Genomic DNA, 18656 nt, shown 5'->3' with positions numbered 1-18656 from the left:
CATAAAAACGAAAATAATCCATGATCGTTATAAATAAAATAAAGACAAATCTTCGTAAAAAAGCCGTAGTATTTCCGTGTTAAATCCAACATTTTCTTTTATAGGGCTGAAATAGCACAGATTCTATAAATATAATATGTCTTAACATTGTTTCATACCAATACTGAAATGAGAACAAAAAATAAATCTCCACTTACTTTTGGTGCTTTAAAAAGGCTTGTATTAACTTTGTTAACTTTCCTTTTCATTTTTTTATCGGAACGATAACCCGTTATACATCCCTGGTTCTACTGGTGTAATCTTTCTTAGCACTCATATTGAAATAATATTAACCACCAAAACCAGTTATCTTATATTAACTACGAATAATTAATTATTTTTGAAATTTGCACATTCTCTCTAATGTAATACTAACACTCTTCTCCACACCAGCGCCGCCCTAGCGACAAACTAAGTAAACAGGTAAAATATTGTACACAAATTTCAAGCTCGCCCAATGTCAATCCTTTTCCTGTTTTATAGGTCTCCCAAATATATAGTATATTATATCGATCATACGAATAGACATCAGCAACCAGAGGAAAAACTTATTGTACAGAACAATCCCATCGAGTGGAAAAGTACCTGGGAGTTATCATGGATAAAGGTGTAACATCCAAAAAGCACGTAGACGCCACAGTGCAAAAAGCCAACATGGCTAAAGCATCCATCAGAGGACTGACAGGTAGAAAAAGCAAACTGAGGACTAAAACTAAAATGAGATTAATAAACAGTATCATTCTACTGATACTTACATATGCGTCTCTCGTATGGGGATATACCTGTAACACCACAAGGAAGAGGATTCAAGCAGTTCACAACAGCTGTCTAAGACAAGCCGTCAACGTTCCAAGAATGGTTCCAAGATATGTAGCAGAACGCTTCATATTGAGGAAACTACAAAAGGTCAGAGTGACGGCACAGAATAATAAAACAATCAGAAATCCCACTCTGCTTGTCAAGATAAGTACACGCATCTCGTTCGCGCAGACGGAATCAGCCATGTTTTAAACGGAACCAGTGCTGTTCTGTAAAATTTTATCTGGTGGGCATAGAAAAATTAACCCGGTTTAATTTATTTACGGCAACCATAGACATCATCATCTTGGTGCTACAGCCCTTAGAGGGCCTCGACCTTCTCAAGCTTTCTACGCCATTCTCCGCATCTTGTGTTACCCCATCCATCCACCTCAGCTTTGGTCTACCCCGTCTTTTCATTCCCACGGGTTGCGCTGTTAGAATCTTTTTTATCGTGTTCGATTCAGGGGCCCGGGCTACATGTCCTGCCCACTGCAGGCGGTTTCGCTTAATTATAGTGGTAATATCTTTACCACCAAACGTATGCTTGTAGATATTCTGCAGTTCAAAGTTGTATCTACGCCTCCATATTCCGTTCTCACAGACCGCTCCGAATATCTTGCGTAGCACCTTTCTTTCAAAAATGGATAGAGCGGATTCATCTGTTTTCGTTAGCGTCCATGCCTCTGATCCATATGTAAGAACGGGGACTATCAGTGTTCTATACAGCCTTATACGAGTTTTTTGAGACAGACGTTTGTTAGCTAAGTACTTTGATAGACCATGATAACACCTGTTTGGAATTATTATTCGCCTGTTTATTTCCTCAGATGTGTTATTATTGGGGTTAACCGATGTCCCTAGATATATGAACTCTTTGACTGCTTCGAAGTTTTGGTCATTGATGATTAAATTTGTGTCAACATTTCCAGCTCTTGTGTTTGTGTTAGTCGCCATGAATTTGGTTTTATTTTGATTTATCTGTAACCCCATTCGTTCTGCTGCTGTTACTAGCTCGGTTAGGATTTCCGCAGTTCTCGCCCTAGTTCTTGTTATAATATCCACATCGTCTGCATATGCTAGAATTTGGACTGATCTATTAAATATTGTTCCCCTGCTATCTAAATTAGCGTCTCGTACAACTTTTTCTAAGGCGACATTAAAAAGCTGACACGCCAGCGCATCTCCCTGCCTTAACCCCCTATGTATTTGAAATGGGGTTGATGAGTTGTTTTGAATTTTTACTGCTGATAGCATCTTCGCCATTGTCACTTTTATCAAACATATGAGTTTTTTTGGAATTCCTAACTCATTCATAGGAAAAAGCGGCCAGGGATGCCCAAATAGACAGCAGAGGAAACATTTTTAATAAATCATCCCAAATTTTGGCATATGCAGATGATGTTGATCTAGTTCCCCGCACAACACGCAAGCTAGAAGAAATGTATACCACCTTGTCACACGCCTCAAAAAATATGGGCCTGCAAGTAAATGAAAATAAAACTAAGATAATGGCATCAACACCCAACAATAGAGCCAGAAACATCGGCCACCAATTCACGGTTGATAATTCTACCTTTGAAGTGGTGGACAAATTCACATACTTAGGCTCCCTGATCACCAAGGAGAACGTCATGACGGAAGAAATCAAGCGAAGAATAATCCTAGCAAACAAATGCTATTTTGGACTGAGTAGACATATGAGAAGCAGAAACTTAAGCCAAAAAACAAAAATAACCATATACAAAACCCTTATACAACCAGTGTTGACATATGGGTCGGAGGCATGGACCATTTCCAAGGCAGATGAAAATCTCCTGCTTATATTTGAACGAAGGATCCTGAGAAGAATATTTGGTGGCATCTGTGAAAATGGTGTTTGGAGAAGGAGGTACAACTACGAGATATATCACAGATATAAACATATATTTGGTGGTAAAGACGTAGTATCCTTTATAAAAATAGGAAGACTAAGATGGGCAGGACATCTGGCAAGATCACAGCAGAACAACCCTCCTAGAAGAATCCTTATGTCACAACCTGTGGGAAGTAGAAAAAGGGGTAGACCAAAACTCAGATGGAGGGATGGTGTAGATGAGGATGGTAGACAAATAGGCGCAGCAAACTGGCAACAGTTGGCAATGGATAGAACTGACGGGCGTAATAGACTTGGGAAGGTCGAGGCTCTTTTATAGGGCTGTAGCACCAATGATGATGATGAACTCATTCATAGCGTTGTAAAGACTTGGTCTTAAGATACTGTCATATGCCGCTTTAAAATCGACAAAAATATGATACATATCTATGTTAAACTCTTGCGCTTTTTCGAGGATCTGTCGTAGTGTAAAGATCTGGTTAATGGTTGAACGTCCACGCCTGAATCCTGCCTGATATTCTCCTAGAAACATTTCAGTATAAGGCTTTAATCTCTCGTGCAAAATATTTGACAATATCTTGTATGCTGTATTTAGGAGAGTTATTCCGCGGTAATTATTGCATTCCAGTTGGTTTCCCTATTTGTTTAACTGGCAAATTAAGCCTAAGCTCAATTCTTCAGGCATTTGCTCCTCAGACCAAATTCTACAAACAATTTCTCGCATCACCTTGGTGAGCTGCTCTCCACCGTGCTTAAATAACTATGCTGGGATGCCATCGACATAAACCATAGACATAATATGCAATATTTTATGTTGTACTTTTAGTTAAAGAATAGATTATTCTCTAAAATATAATACAGAATCTCTAAAAATTTATATTACGGTTCTGTCGTAGCTTGTCACAAATTTATTAATCCGTGTGATCCGAGTCTGTCTGTGTTTTCGTTTAAAATATGGCGATCGCGTGCTGACACACTTCAAAGGCGGCATCTGAGAGTGGGCATTCTGACTGTTATTTATACTGTGGTGACGGAAATAATGAAGGATAAATAAATTTAAATTACATCCAAGAAGATTTTATACATGAAAAGCAGCCGGTGATACCCCAGGGAAAATCATAAGAAACCAAATTGATTTTATCAACATAAACAAAAGGTTTAGAAATTCTATCACCTCAACAAAAACATATCCAGGTGCAGATGTCTTCTCACATCATAGTCTATTGGTTGCAAATATCAACATACTATAATAATGTTGGATAATCATATAATATTTATTAGATTGCTTCCATCAAGAGTTCCATATAGTGGAACTCTAGGGACAGTTTAACCCCTGCATGTGGTTGATTACCTCGAACTCACTGGATACTCATAATGATTTTATTGGTTCTCTAAGTAGAATAATAAGAGAGGGTACCCAGTTGACGGATGACAACACTAGCTTCGACTGTTAACTCTTAATTCTTAATAATCTATTCCCGTTATTTTCCGGGTATTTAACTCACGTGCGTTTGTTTATGCATTCATGTTTTTCTAATATATTTTTGTATTATACACATTATTAAATAAGCTGTTGATTACGTTGCAAATTTCACTAGGTCAGCGTGTTCTAGTTACACCGATATTTTCAATGTCATAAACAAACAATCGTATTGAGCAATAAGCAATGAATAATATTATTAAAAGGATTTTAAATTTTTAAATTAAATTTTGTTACTTAGATCTGATTTCTGGATTCTTAATTAAATCCCATTACATCCCTATCCCTCAGAAGAAAAATTTTCTGAGTGCTGTTCGTTTTCAATCAATTACATAAACTGTTTTTACTCTTCCCTTCCGAAAGAAGAAAATTTTTCGTGTCATCATCAACTGATTACTGTACATACACAACAAAAAAAAATGTTCAATATCAATATAATTGTTCCTGTTTTCACATATCAGTAATTCACTGTGTTTCTGGAAGCCTATATCCTATTTTTATGCACCTCCTTGATCTTACCGTTATCTATCTTAATTTTACAGTTAACGTTATTTACCTCTGTTATGAAAGGACCTGCATAAATATATAACTTACAATTCTCTTCTCTTATGACCAGGACTCCTATTTCGAAGTGTTGTGGCGTCGTTTTTGACTTATTCCTTACCTGTCGCTCCTTTTTGTGCTTTAATAAGGTTTTAGCTCTCTCGTGTGCGAATTGTAGTTTATAGCGTAACTCATTGTAGTAGGCATCTATGTTGTAACATGATTGAACGTCTCGTGTAAGGTCTTCAGGTACGTTTACTTTCCTGCCTTACAGCAATTCGAACGCTGTAGGTATATCCATGATACGCGTTAGGGGTTGTGTTGTAGCAGTATGTGAACATTCTGAAACACACGTCCCAATTTTCTCTGTCTTCATCTATGAATGATCTCACGTACTCGTTTAATGTTCTATGTAGTTTCTCACAACTTCCAATCGATTGTGGGTGGTACGCCGTTGAGAAGTTGTGCTCTATCTTTAACGTTTTTGTTAGTTCGTGCATTACTTCATGCATTACTTCATGTTTATACTCTGTGCCTTGGTCTGTTCTGAGTTGTTTCATGAGTCCGTATGTTGGTATAAAATGATCGAAAATTTCGCGAGTTATTGTCTCGGCTTGTTTGTTGCACACATTGATACAGTATCTATTGCCTTCATTACTTCTAGGGAATGGACCTATCGTGTCTATGTACATTATGTCCCATGGTTTTGAAGAAGTGTCCGATATCACGAATTCCTCGACATGTAGTCTTTTCGGTTTGTTAATTTGGCATTTATGACACTGTTTAATGTATTTTCTTACGTATTTTTCCATGTTTTTCCATTTGAATCTTGCCTTTAGTTTCTTTATTAGCCTATTATTTCCTACATGACCCCCAAACATCGGGTGATTATGATATTCCTCCATTATCCTACGTTTTCTTTGTCGTCCTCTATTGTTTCTGGTAGTTCGAAAAAGTATATTTCTATATTTTTCAATAATTTGTTTCCTTATTTTACAAATTCATCAATTGTGCACAATTTAAAAATAATATCATTTACGTATATCTTTACTTTACGTACTGCATTCTCTATCGCCAGCCAATCAAGCTGTACCAACATTTGCCTTAAATCAAAGTGATTGAATCCCTTGGCCATGGGTATATGCCATGCCATGGGGTATATATTTAGCCATATCATAAATTGATAGTCTATGCGCTTCTAAATTATTTAGTACCCTTCTTACTGGTTGTTTGTGGACTTCCGACTGTAATGTAGGTTTACTTTCTGTATCCTTGTGTCTTGTTTCTTCCATTTTTCTTCTTGATTGAGCTCGGGTTATAGCTAGTATATGCGTTTTATCTATGTATAAGTCCTATAGGGATGCAATGTTATTCTCGAAAGAGTCCGCGTAATTATTTTTCCCTGTTATATATTCTATTTCAAAGTCGTATTCCCCTAGATCTAATCTGATCCTCGTAAGTTTTGAGGTAGGTTTCTTCATTGAAAATAGGTGTGTTAAGGGTTTATGATCCGTTTTTACCAAAAATGCTGGTGCTCCATATAAATAACATTTGAAATGGTTAATTCCCCAATGAATTGCTAGTAATTCCTCGATGATTATAAGTTTATTACCTTCTCCTTTACTAAAACTTCTTGATGCGTATGCTATCGGTAGGTCTATTCCGTTATATATATATATATATATATATATATATATATATATATATATATATATATATAAGGTTCTTGAACTCCTAAGTGGAGCATAGAGCTTCAGTGAAAACGCGCCATCGGGTTCTATTTTGCGCTAAGGCCTTCACCTCATTCCAAGACTTTCCTTGGCCTCTTATCTCGTCCATGATGGATCTTCTCCAAGTTTGTACTGGGCGACCTCTTTTTCTTTTAAATAATTGATGGATTCGACCGTTACTTGACCGTTCTTTTTCTTTTCCCTTGGGGATTCCACTCTAGGGCAGTCTTTGCGATACTGCAACTATTCCGTTATAGTTTTGACTTAAAATTGCTGAACAACTCTCGTTGGATGCGTCTGTTGTCAAAAATAATTGTTTACTGAAATCCGGATATTTTAAGATTGGTGGTTTCATCAGAGATGATTTGAGCTTATTGAATGATTCTTCACATTCCTTAAACCAAAAAAAATTCTACTCCTTTCCTCGATAATCTTTTTAGTGGTATGCATATTTCAGCAAAATTTTGAATAAAACATCTATAGTAGTTACAAATGCTACGAATCTTTTTGTCTCTTCTGCTGTTTTAGGTGTTGGATTTTGTTCAATTGTTGCATATTTTGCTTTATCTGGTGATACTCCTTCCTGAGAAAGATCATGTCCTAAACATGTGACTTCTCTTCTAAAAAATTGACATTTTTCTGGGTTAAATTTTAGGTTGAACTTTCGACATGTCTCAAATGTCTTTTTTAGGTTATCTAAATGATGCTTTTCTGATATTCCTATTACTACTATATCGTCCATGTAAAGAAATGCGTTGTCCGGGGTTAAACCTGAAAAAGCTATGGGCATCATTCTTGAAAAGCTATTCGGGCTTACGTTTAATCCAAAAGGTAATCTGGTGAATTGAAATGCTCCGTTCTCCGTGCTAAATGATGTGTATTTCCTTGATGATTTTTCTAATGGTATTTGGTCAAAACCTGACAGTAGGTCTATCACTGAAAACCATTTTGCTCTCCCTAGTTGATCTAGTATTGAGTATATTCTTGGTAATGGGAATTTGTCTGTGACTATTTTTTTGTTCATTTGTCTAAAATCTATGCATAATCTCCATGCTTTATTTCCAGGTATCGCTTTTTTCGGTACGAGCACTATCGGGCTATTGTATTCTGATGTAGATGGTTCTACAATTCCTTGGTCTCTCAATTTCTGTACTTGTCTGTTTAACTCTTCTGCTTGTGCATGCGGTGTCCTATAATTCTTGATGTATACTGGGGTTTGGTCTTTCACTCTCAGTTTTTGTTCGTAGAAGTTGTTACATGTTAGCATGTCGTGCCTTAGGGCGAATATATCTGAGTATTCCGCACATAAAGATAGCAATTTATCGCGTGTGTATTCTGGGATATCTAACTTAAGTGAGTCCCGTAATTCCTTCTTCCTATCTTTACTGTCATTGATCAGTCTATATATGCTAAACAATCTAATGTCTAGTGTTCTGATTGTGTTTGTCTCTACCTTTACCATTTCGTAGGTTGTATTCAACATTTTGATGCACGGATCATTGCTCTCGCTATGAATATTCCAGGTAGTATCTCCTGTGGTTCCACTACTCTGTCGTTCTTTAGTGTTTGAAAATTTTTTACTATTCTGTAAATTTCGCATCTAGGCGGTATTATTATCGTGTCATTATCTCTGTTATCTAAAATGTACGTACTAACATAACAGTCTCCGTCGCCTTTAATGTGCATTTTCAGATTGTCATCAGAAATGAAGTCTCTCCCAATCATTCCGTCCGTTGGAATGGGAAAGTTAGATTCTACTAATTGAAATATATGTTCAAATCGACATTCTTTTACTTCTAGTGCTGTTTCGATTTCTCCCATTGTTTGCAATTCTCCTTTAGTTACTCCTTTTATTTTCGCTTTTGTGTTTGGTTTCACATGTTCTTGCATAAAATCTTGTGTACATTTGAGTATAGAAACATCGGCTCCTGTGTCTATGATAAATGTATTTGTCTGTCTTAGGATTCCTGTTTTCATTTGTACGAAATTTGTTAAGTTTAAGTCGAGTTTAAGTTTGTCTTCTCTCCTTGTCATATTTGTTGTGATATCCTCTCCTATACTGGTGCTATCCTCTCTTAGCGTCGATCGATACAGATTTGGACATTACTTCGTGCGTGGTTGTGAAGTTACATGCTTCCAATATTAATTTAGCTTTTTCTGTGTTGATGTTGCATTTCATTGTTGCAACTACAGTTTACGTTGTACATTTTTTCGCTAGTTCCAATGGCATTCCTTCCGCTATGTATGCAACTTTTAACTGTTATGCTAATTCTTCAACTTTAGATGTATAGATCGCTGCATCTTTATGTCCTTGTCTTTTCTTCGCCAATTTAGCTATTACCGTCTTCGGATTGTCGCCTCTCAGTTCTCTCTTCAGTGCCGCTGCTATTCTTGGGATTGTACCTTCTGTAGTTATAAGTTTTCTGGCCTTATTGGTTAATCTTGTTTTGATTAATGTTATCGCTGTTTCCTGGTGCCCTATCGCTATTTTCTCAAGGAGTTCTAATGCATCTAAAAATGACTGCAGTTTAACTGCGCTTCAATCAAACTCACTGGGCAACACCTTGCTTGCGATATTTAAAAATTCGTTGATTGTTAGAGCCATACTTATTTATTGCTCTGTGTCGCTTGTTTCGTCTTCTAAATCCTTGTCACTTTGTTTCTCTTCTATTTCCATGTTGATTAGCTTATGTATCGAGCTAGGAACTACTACTCTTGTATTAACTACTTGAAACGAGCGCAAAACTTTATCCCTGCTTCTGCCAAAATATTTGTTACACGTCTCTCTTTGTTTGTCCGTTAACGTCTCCCAATTTTTTCTTATTAAATTGATGAATTTATTGTATAATTCGACTAATTGTGTCGTCACGTCTTCTTTAACTTCTTTAGCTTTAGGTACGTCTTTCTTCACGACCCTTTTGCTTTACTTCAATACTTACTGTGTAATTTCATCAATTATTTTGACGAAATCTTCCCAACAAACCTTGTTGCTACTCATTTATTCATGAGAATTTCCATTTGCGTTATTCTTGTACTTCGTAATGAACACATAAATTCGATAGTCTTAAGGAATATGATAAAATTGTCAAAAACATTATATACATATATAAAATTATATAAATATGATAAAACCTATTGCACTTGCTAAAAATTGTCAATAATAGACTAATAGTAATAAAATAGTCAAAGATAATAATAATAATAAAATAGATTAATAATAATAATTAAATAAATAGATTAAAACCATGTCAATAACATGAATATCTTGAGGTAAATATAATATATATAAAAATAAAGGTCATAGTCTTATTAAAAATTAGTGACCTAATCGTATTAAAAAAAATATGTATTATATTATTCATTCATAAAAATGTGCAATAAATCGTGCAAGGAAGTATAAAAACAGATAATACAGACTTACCACTTTAAACGTCTAGATTTGCCGTTGATCTTGCTACTATGCCTCGATGGATGTCCCTTTTCAAATTTCTCCTGTGCGCCTTCTATACTGACCATACTAACTTCAATAATAAAACTGTCGTGATTATGTATAGCAGTACTTTCAGCTCCATATCTTATTTGACATCTTTGTTTTTTACGATGAAATTACTGTTTATAACTCCATTCTCCTGTACCTCGTCCTTCGACGTCTTTTCTCCTATTTTATATCTGCTCCATTTCCGTCTGGTCTAGGATCGCCATATAATAATGTTGGATAATCATATAATGTTTATTAGATTGCTTCCATCAACTCACTGGATACTCATAATTACTTTATTGGTTCTCTAAGTATAATAATAGAGAGGGTACCCAGTTGACGGATGACAACACTAGCTTCGACTGTTAACTCTTAATTCTTAATAATCTACTCCTGTTATTTTCCGGGTATTTAACTCGAGTGCGTCTGTTTAGGCATTCATGTTTTTTTAATATAATTTGTACACATTATTAAATAAGCTTTTGGTTACATTGCAAATTTCACTAGGTCAGCGCGTGTTCTAGTTACACCGATATTTTCAATGTCATAAATAAACAATCGTATTGAGCAATAAGCAATGAATAATATTAAAAGGATTTTAAATTTTTAAACTGAATTGGGTTACTTAGATCTGATTTCTGGATGCTTAATTAAATCCCGTTACAATACGACTCAAAATAATTCATAAGAAAATGAGGCCAAAGATAGATATAAAACTAGTAAAAGAAAATGACACCCAGAAAAAAGTAAAAACAGAAATTAATAAGAATTTTACGAAAATAGTTGAAGACACTACTAGCGCCATAGAAGAACAGTGGAACGAAATGAAGACAACTATTACCACAATTTTGCATGAATATCTAAAATCAAAAAGAGAAAAGAAACAAGAATGGATGACAGATAAAATATTGCAGATGACGGAAGAGCGAAGAAAATTAAAAGGTAGAAATGACAACGAATACAAAAAGCTGCATAAGACTATACTAAAGGAGATAAAAGGAGCAAAAGAAGCATGGCTGACGGAGAAATGTATGGAAGTTGGAACGCTACAACGCAAACATGACGATTTCCATATGCACAAAAAAATTAAAGAGGTACAGAATACAAGAAAACAACGCAATACAGGCATAGTTGTTTAAGACAGACATTGGAGGCCAAATTTTGACTACCATTGAAGATAAATTACGAAGATGGAAAGAATATATACAAGAGTTATTCGAAGATGCGAATTCGAAGATTCGAAGTCCGACTGAAATAAACAATCCTTACGGCTCAGTAATAACAAACGAAGAAGTAACTATGGCCATTAAGCGGATTAAAGATGGGAAATCACCAGGACCTGATGAGGTGCATGGTGAAATTTTAAAGCTATTAAAGGCACACCAAATCACAGCTCTTACGAAGCTATTTAATAACATCTACGAGACTGGTTACTTGCCAAAAGACTGGCTACTATCAATATTCATTCCACTTCCTAAAAAAGCCAACGCTAGAAAATGTGAAGAATATAGATTAATTAGTTTGATCATGTACTTAAAGTACTCCTTACTATCATTCACTCGCGCATATACACAAAAATAGAAGAACACCTGAGTGAAGTTCAATTTGGATTCAGAGCAGGACTCGGAACGAGGGAAGCACTTCTTAGTTTGCAAGTTCTAATACAGAAAGCCAGGGTGTCAACTGCGATGTGTATGCATGTCTCATTGATTTCGAGAAGGCATTTGATAAAGTCCCACATGGGAAACTAATCGATATCCTAAAAACATCAAGACTCGATGGTAAGGATATAAGACTGATCTCAAACTTATATCTCAAACAAAAAGCAACAGTACGATTAGAAAATGAACTGTCCGAGATCTTCACAGTCGAAAAAGGAGTTAGACAGGGTTGCATATTGTCACCGACATTATTTAACATATACTCTGAAAACATCTTTAGAGAGGCCTTGGACGAACCGTAAGATGGGATTGCCGTAAATGGCCAACTTATAAACAACATTAGAAGCAGACGATACAGTGTTGCTGGCAGATAGTGTGCAGGGGCTCCAAAGGATGATGGATAACGTTGTAGAAGCATGTAACAAATACGGCCTAATACTAAATTGCAAGTAGACAAAATAATGACCATTAGTAAGAACACCGGCATAAACGCCCACACAATTAACGATACACCGTTAGAAAGAGTTGAAAAAATATGCTATTTGGCTGCAATATTAAGGAGACTTGGGATCACAGCTACGAAATAAAAACTCGTATTGAAAAAGCCAGAAGCTCTTTTACAGCCTTAGCAAGATTCTCTGCAACTTATCTTTAAGTATCAATATCCGCATAAGAATTCTTAGATGTTACGTCTTTAGTGTCCTCCTCTATGAAGTAGAAAGCTGGAGCCTTACAGAATATGCCATAAAACGATTGGAGCCATTTGAAATGTGGTGCTACCGACGTATGTTGAGGGTCTCATATATACACCACACAAGTAACATAACTATTCTCCAGAGGCTAAGAAAAGACAAAGAAATTATTAACACCATAAAAAACCACCAAGAAAATTGGCTTAACTTCAGCCACATCATGCGTAATGATAAATACCGACTTCTACAGTTGATTCTACAGGGCAAGAGAGGCCCTGGACGTAGACGTATATCCTGGTTGGCCAATCTTAAGGTCGTATGACACTATGCATTTTCTTGTATCATTTCTTATATCGTTTCTGATTAACAAAAAAATGGATAGTGTCATACAATCGTATAAGTTCTTATATCAGAAACGATACAAGAATTTGTGTCCGCTGCACTTTCTTGTACAAGAAGTGCGCCAATTTGTGCGCAAAGCCGCAAAAGCAAAAACGTAAAACTTCTGTCATAATGGCGGCTGGAGGGGAACTTTGATATACAATTAGACCAAGCAGACATCAGAGAAAAATGCCCACCAACAATAACCAAGATTAGAACAGCAGTAGCCAAATTGAAAAACAATAAATCACAGGGAGTGGATTAAATAGTATCGGAACTAGGTACTGAAAGTAGGAGGAGATGTATTACTAAAAACAATACATAACCGCTTTAAAAATTCGTGATGAGTTTAAAGATTATTTTATATCTCCAAATAAGAGAGTAGAATTTCAAGAGCATGCCATTCAAACACATAAGTTGTAAAAAAAAAACAAATAAATTATTACAACCAAATTATTTATTTCTGTCTTCCATTACAGCCTGTTGAATATGTTGAAAAATTGTGGTTTCCAATTTAGTTTTAATATTGGGACATTTTATTTCTTTCATTTTTGAACCACAGTATTTTTTAAAATAATCAGTAGCATCTGGCTTGGGGTCCTCAGGTACTGCAGTTCTATTTTTATATGTGTCGAAATTTCGACCAATCATGTGCCGAATCACATACAATTTCCGATAAAAGAACTTGCATAGTGTCATACAGAGCACAATTGTACGTGCAAGAAACGATACAAGAAAACATAAATAACTTTCTATATTAGAAACGATATAAGAAATGATACAAGAAAATGCATAGTGTCATACGGCCTTTAGGAAATGGACTGGTCTAACGTCAACTGATCTATTTTGAGCTGTTTTGAATAGAATAAGATGGGTCAATGTGGTCGTCAAGATTTCTAGAAGATAGGCACATTTAGAAGAAGAAGAGCCAGGACAAAATCGCAGAACTGGAAAATCACCCTATAGTCGGTTCACAATTTGTTGATAGCTCACTACAAGTTTAACCCTAATTAGAAAACTGAAATACAGAGAGGATAGGTAATACGATATAATAGTAAAAACCCACCTTATATCTGAAGGAATACAATACCTTATAATCCTATTACGGGGGTATTTTGAATGGTTAGATATGAACGACCAGTGTCGTAGAGTATATGATTGAAACATTTATTTGAACTAAATAAATATATTTTTTAAATTGTACTTATGTAAATTGTATTTTTTAATAAAACTTATTTATTTTATTCAAAAATAAAAAGTTTCTTGCCATTTGTAAAAGATACATTTATTTAATTAAGGAAAAAGGCGCCAAATGTCACCTGGCAAAATTTCCAATGTGTTTTAAATGTATCCATTATTTTCGAATCCGGAGAAAATTAATAAATATTTTTGAAAAATTTAAACGCAGAATGAAAGATTACATTATTACTCAGGGCAGAAAGTCCCTGAAAACTTCTACAATGTTTATTTTAATATGTTATGTAACAGGGGTGAAAATAAAAGAGAAAATATAGTATAATTTTTAATTGAAAATATTGCATGCAAAAGAAACTTTTTATTTATTCTAAAAATATTTCATTCTGCCTTTATATTTTTCAAAAATGCTTTTTAGTTTTCTCAGGATTTGAAAAAAAAATGGATACATTTAAAACACATTGAACATTTTGACAGGCGACATTTTGCGCCTTTCCCCTTTAATACCTTACGGTTACAACTACTATTACTTACCTTATATAATTACGATTAGAAAACTATTCAAATTCAAAATAAATAGGATCAACTTCGGAATCCGAGTCGTCTTGAGCGTTAATAATTAGGTTAATAATCTCTACGGTCGCATCAATTATGTTATCAAGATCCCACATTTTTTGTTCTTCTTCTATTACATGTCTTACTGCATCTTTCCAGTTTTGTTTTGTAATATGTTATAAAGACTCGTATAACATTTCACGTACAGCTTGTATTTTATATGACGTATTTTTTCTAGCCACATAACTTTTCATTTGTGCCCAAATGAGTTCAATTGGATTTATTTCGCAGTGGTAGGGTGGAAGTCTAAAGACTGTGATGTTACGCCTTTCCGCCATTTTGTCAACTACGTATTTCTTGAACTTAGATTTGTGTTTCCGGGCAATTTTTAAAAGTTCTGCTTTTACCATTCCATCTTCGTAAGGCAGATACTTATTCCGCAGCCAGTCCCGCGCATCCTGTTTCTTCCACGCATTCGTTAGAAGTCTTTCTACTAGTCGTGAATGATAAGGTGCATTATCTAATACTATAATTGAATTTGGTGGTATGTGTTCAATCATTTGCTCAAAATACTCTTCGAAAACATCAGCTGTCATCTCCTTGTGATAGTCTTTTGTGCTTTTGAAATGAAATTCCAACAAACCATGCTTAACAAATCGTTTTTCACTGCCAATGTGAGAAATTATTAATATACTGCCTTTACCAGAAGGTGGGGAGATACCAGTAGACCAACCTTCCATAAAGGCTTGCCTGGAGCTTAATATATTTTTATCTGACCAAATTTTTTTTAGAGTATGACCTGAGTTTACCCACGTTTCATCCTAGTAGAAGATGGGCCTTTCTTCAGCCCGGAATTTTCGTATGAATCTTAGATAATTTCTTCTCCAACATCATCTTCTCCTCCCGGTCAATCAAAAGTGATTTTCGGTCTGATTTCTCCCACTGGAAATTTAATTCTTTTAAAACTTGCCACAATTTAGTTCGTCCGATATGAGGCAAATCCGGGTCGTCTCTAACTTCTTGTAAAATTTTGTTTAGGTTTGGTATTTCTTTTTTGAAAAAAAATCCATGAATTTTCCTTCGAATACCATTTTTGGCAAATTCATCAATTTCAATAGGCTTTTTCCCTCTCTCTAAGTTTTCGTTTGTGTTTGGGTTAGCTATACCGAGTTTTTTCCTTTCTGATAGGAACCTATATAAAGTTAACTCTTCTACGCCAGTCATGTTGGCACAACTTTCGACTATGTTGCGAACAGTGTTTGTGGGATTCTGAGAAACCAGAGCATCGTGAACATTCAGGACAATAGTCTTCTCTCTTGGTGAATAGACAGACTTACTGACTGTACGCAACAGTACCGGTGTAAAACTTGATGATGAAGCCATCACAAACAATCCAACAAAACGAGCACGAGCGAAAGGTACGTATATGTTCGTAGGTATATGGAATAAAAAATCACTCACGCACTGCATATAATTCGCAAAAGAAATATTCGAGACGCTAATTACTGCCGTAGACGCGGAAACACCGACGAGCCGTAAATTACATGCGATCAAAAACGTACTAAACAAAAAAATTGTTTTCGCTCGTAATAACTTCACCCTTTCAAGTTAAGTTTCGAATATAATTATATTATTAAAAATCTGGGGAATTCCATCTTAATTATCTTGCAACGAATAGTACCTTCGGATATGAATTCCAGGTTTTCTAGTAAAGTGATTAAACGCGAAGATTAGTATTGAAATATCCAAAGAGATAAGGTATTCTTATTTACAAAATTGGTAATGGTTAAATTCTTATTTTTATTAATATAATATAATAACCAACATTAGTCGTGAAAGTTTTAATTGTTTTTTTGCTAAATCTATTAGTATTAAAATATTATCAATATCGTTGCCGTTAATGCAAAATGTCATATGTTTAAAAATGCACTTTTCAGGAGACAAAAAAACTGAATAATATTTACTGTGTGAGTAGTGTTTTTCTCCAAATTAGAAGATATACAATACATATTGTCCTTTGTCTTTAAGTATATCTTCTAATTTGGAGAAAAACACTACTCACACAATAAATATTATTCAGTTTTTTTTGTCTCCTGAAAAGTGCATTTTTTAACATACGACATTTTGCATTAACGGCAACGATATTATATATAACAGTATTAAAACATTATATTATTATTTAATGAATAAACACCTTAGGAACGCCTATGATTTACGACCGTTTTATGAGTTTGGGGCATATTTCGTGCTCTCAACAATTTGTGAACGAAGAATAGTCCCATACTGCGAGAGATCATGAGATATGACGCTTTCCACCGATGGAAACACAAAAGGCCTAAACAACAAATAGCGGAATAAATAAAGAAACAAAATAAAAGTGAAGTAAAATCAAATAAAAAGTAGTGAGCGAAAATAAAGTAAATACTGAAAAGAAAATTAAACAAGAAAATAAACAATATCACCAGAAAGAAAAAAAAACGCAGAGAAAAAAATAAACCAACCAATAGAGGATAGTTTTTAGCTCTAAATAGTCGACAGACACTGCAAATCCCCGCACTGTGTGGGCCCCAAGTGGTAAGGACCAACGAAACCACAATATGACCTTTTCTATAGACATCCTACAAAAAAAAACTAACAAAGAACATAAAAAACGGCCTAGGCCAACAAAAAAAATTAACTACAAAAATAAAATTACACAGTTGAACAAGGGTGTTATGTCGACAGATTACTAATTTTGATATAACTGAAAAACAAGTACTCACGTAAATAAACTGATGGAACGAAAAGTAGACTTAAGAAAAGCTGTCTCCAATTGTATTTTTTCAAATTTACGTCGCCGAGATTAAACTATCATTATTGACAATTTAATCTATAAAATATGAATAACAAAGTAAAAATATATCGGGAAAGATGTCTAGTTAAATTTGAAAACTTAATTTAAATTATAATAAATTAAATTTAAATTAATTAAACTTCATTTAAAACCTTAAAAAAATGTTGAATAAAGTTAATTAATTATATTTCGCATGCTCTTTCGTGATTTATTAAAACTACATGACAACACTGCCAAATACAAAACTCCTTCATTTGTAGCTAACTTCACCAGCACTCGCTATATTATATTCTTTGCCGGCAAAGTATATAGAAAGTGCCGGTGAACGGTGAAGTTGGCTACAAATGAAGGAAAGTTTTTTATTTGACAGTGTTGCCATGTCGTTTTAATAAATAACGAAAGAGCATGCGATATAATATTAATTAAATTTATGCAATATTTTAAATTGAAATTTTGCTTACTGAACACAAAAATTCACATAATTTAAATATAGGGATGATCTGAACAAGTTCCAGTAACTAACTAATACATTAACAAAAACAAAACGGTATTCAGGTACCATTCATCGAGCAAAAAGACAAAAGAGGGAATGTAAAGGTAGTGGGGGCAAAAATATTGTTAGACGGGAAGTGCCATCTTGAGAGGCCACATTAAACAAGGAAAGAGAGACTCTTTACTTGTTTAAGAAATCAAATTTAGTTGGGTTATGTTATTGTTTGTCCCAACTGTCACATGAAAGATTATTTGTATTTTCTAGTTTTTTAACAATTGTTTCACATTTTAGACTATTATTTTTTATTATTTAATTAAAACTTTATTATGTTCTAGTGTTAAAAAAAAGTGTATTATGTATTAATATTATGTAATATTAATATTATGTAATATAACAAATAAATAGATAAATTAGAACCCCTACACCACTGTATGATTATTGTGAAGTGTCAGGAAATTTAAATTTGGCGCATTCGCGTTTCCGGATATGTCCGCCATCAGAGGTTTGTCTTTTTGCTCGATGGTACCGATTTCATCCCAGAGATATGTAAGATATGTATCTTACATATCTCTGTTCATCCCAAAATTATAAGAAAATAGTCATAAAATGAAATCTGAACATCTGTTGTAATCTGGCAAATAGTGTTTTGAAAGTTTTAACAGTATTGCCAAGTTTATCCGCTAATCTACCAATGGCAAATTATAAAAAATAACTAACTGCAACTAATATCAAAAACAAATAATCATTCGTTCGTGTTTTATATAAATTTAAAAATTTTTAAAAAAAGACCAGATCCTATAAAATAATAAAATAAAAATGTACTGTTTCAAAGCATATTTGACGCATAAAACATATACATAATAAGGACATGGCAACACCGCAACGCAATTTTGACGTTTCATG

At 34.5% G+C, this 18656-nt stretch overlaps 1 protein-coding gene across 3 annotated transcripts in view; it reads left to right on the top strand.

Annotated features, from left to right (window-relative positions):
• LOC140447846 (uncharacterized) overlaps window positions 1-18656 on the top strand; it is an 83787-nt gene that overhangs the window by 18725 nt on the left and 46406 nt on the right. The gene's annotated exons all lie outside the window — the stretch shown is intronic.

Source organism: Diabrotica undecimpunctata, chromosome 8, assembly GCF_040954645.1.
Source record: "Diabrotica undecimpunctata isolate CICGRU chromosome 8, icDiaUnde3, whole genome shotgun sequence".
In the NCBI taxonomy this organism is placed as follows: domain Eukaryota; kingdom Metazoa; phylum Arthropoda; class Insecta; order Coleoptera; family Chrysomelidae; genus Diabrotica; species Diabrotica undecimpunctata.
The sequence above is the reverse complement of the archived record's forward strand: the minus strand, read 5'-3'. Positions and strand labels throughout refer to the sequence as shown.